The sequence below is a fragment of the Nicotiana tabacum genome, chromosome 6, assembly GCF_000715075.1.
Source record: "Nicotiana tabacum cultivar K326 chromosome 6, ASM71507v2, whole genome shotgun sequence".
NCBI classification, from domain to species: domain Eukaryota; kingdom Viridiplantae; phylum Streptophyta; class Magnoliopsida; order Solanales; family Solanaceae; genus Nicotiana; species Nicotiana tabacum.
The window spans coordinates 91,878,635-91,881,127 of record NC_134085.1 but is presented as its reverse complement, the minus strand read 5'-3'; positions in this window follow the sequence as shown (position 1 = coordinate 91,881,127).

Below are 2,493 nucleotides of genomic sequence, written 5' to 3'. Positions count from 1 at the left end.
CAACCCATGAACATCATAGTAACCTGTGCATAGCCTCAAAGCTCTCAAAAGTACAGCTATAGAGCTAAAATGATGGAATATCCTTCCACACGATGACAATAATAGTCTAATCAACTATGCATGGAGAAATATCTTGCACCACATCTGTAGTACCATTATAATTCCATTTCCTGAGAAATGGAACTTCACATGTAAGTGCTCCATTTGAACTGCTTTTATCTCAACATGAGGTTGGCCCCGTAACGATATCTTTCTGTTCTTTGTTTATTGCAGCTCATTGGTTGCCTAGTGAGGTCCCTGATTTAGCCAAATGGTCTCGTAAGCTAGCAGCTTGCTCGATTTATGATAGGCGCTGGTGGCGAGATTTATCAAAAGGGAGATGGGAGGCGAAGCATTATGGTAGGTGCCCGACATTTTGCTCCCCTAAGAGATGGCTTCCTTCTTGCCGACTCATCTGATTTATCTACTGCAAGTGTCGGGAATCCTTTCAAAACGAGGCCGTGTTCCCTGAGGGAGGAGGAGAGACTGCTGGCCCCGGGGTCAAGGAGCACCGGTAAAAGGAAAGATGCTCCGGGGTGCGAGAAGGTTTGTAGTGAGGCGACTTCTTCGTAGTGGTTAAGGGGAAACGATTCAGCTGACCAACAACCTTCCGAGATTGATGCACCGTTGGACGTTGCTTCGACCTTCGGCGAGGCTCAGCGTTTTGGACTTATGGTGAGTTTCAGCTGCTGTAAGGATGTTCTGGCCCTGTGCTCCTCCCCCTTCTTTTTTTTTTAATTTTATTTACCTGGCTTTCTTTCTCAGGCCTTTGATAGGCTCAAATCCAAACTGCCCCATTGCGAGTCCCCGTTGCGGGAGGCTCGAGATAGGGAGAAATCCCTCAAACTTCTTTGTGCGGCAAAAGAAAGCGAGCTTGTCTCTTTACAGCATGAGGTGGACTAGAGCCGGGCGCGGGAGTCCTTCTTGGAGAAAAAGGTACCCTGTATTTCGCGATGGCCTACATTCCCTTTTTGTCTCGCCGCCTTGATGTTTTGATATTTCAATTGAAGGATAAGGAGAATGAGCTGGAACAACTCTGGGGTGAAGTTGGCAAAGCCAAATGCGAATTCACCGAGCCGTAAGCACATGTGAATGCCCACTCTGTAGCCAAAGAGAGGGCTTAGGCCGGGACTTCCGCTCTTGAGGCGCAAATTCAGACCGCCCGTGCGAACGATTCTGCTCAGGCGAAGATTATCGCAAGACTCTCATCCGAGATTTCGAGGGAAAAAACCGAGCTGGTGAATGTCTGGGCCGAGGTTACGATGAATAATACAAGGGCGGGAAAGAAAATGGCAGCTTATTCAAGAAGCGCTGCCACTGCTCTCAATCGTGCAAAAAATTACAAGGAGTATGTGAGGTGCAGATCCCGGAGGGAAATCCTCGAGGAGATTCATGCCAGGGTCTTTGATCTTTCGGGGGAGATCGAGCAAGCCAAAGGAGAGGAGTATGATTCCAAGTTCCTACTGTCTGATGCTGAGGACGATGAGGAGGAGACCTACGGGCCATAACTGCCAGAAAAAAGGGGGTGAATGTCTATTCCCTGCCTTCTTTGTTGTGTATATAGCTTCCATTATATGTCATAGGCTGAGATTGCGCTCCATCGTCAATATGTAGAAATAAGAGGGGGAACCCCGCAATTTGTATCTTCTGTATTTCTGCTTGTTGGAGTTCCAATTGGGTCGATTCGACCTCGGACTTGCCCTTAGGCTTGCGTGCTTTAACCGTCTTCGGGTTCAGTCTCTGAGTCGGGATCCGACTCGAGCTTAATTTACCCTCGAGTTTTGCATTTGTATGGGCTGGCGATAGTGGCTCTTACGCCTTGGGTCGGAGCGACCTTCTATATATGTGGCCCTTAGGCATGCGTAGTTAACTGTTTTGGATCCGGTCTCCGAATCGAGTTAAGATTCGAGCTCATTTTCATCCTCAAGTTTTCAATTAGTAAGCCGGCGACAATGGCTCTTACACTGCTGGGTCTTTGAGACCTTTTAATGTGCGGCCCGAAGGCTCGTTTGACTGGCGACAATGGATCTTACGCTTTTTTGCCCATGGGCTTTTTGTAGGCTTTTTTCTCCGCTCGTTATGGTCTTTTTGAAATGATTTTTCCTGACCCGTTGTCGGTTCTGGAAGAACCTTGATTTCAAGTCGTTAGCGGCGATGTTTAAGCACCTCTAAAGGTTCTTAGCTCGTAGGCTGAGTAGGTCGAGGTCTTGTGATTTTGAAGCTGACATGGTCGAAGCTCGTTTTTGCCTGTTGAGGGAAGCCTGTTTTAACTGGTTCTTTCCGAAGTATATTCGAAGTAGTGGCCTATGATTTTTGTTTAGCGACGGTCGGACGTCCCCGAGTTGCGTTAATTTAGCTGTATTAACTGTTTTGACCGTAGTCATATGTGTTTGGCCGGAGCTATTTTTTGATCTCAAGTGATAGTTTGGGCATCTACACCAAGGGTATGCCCTT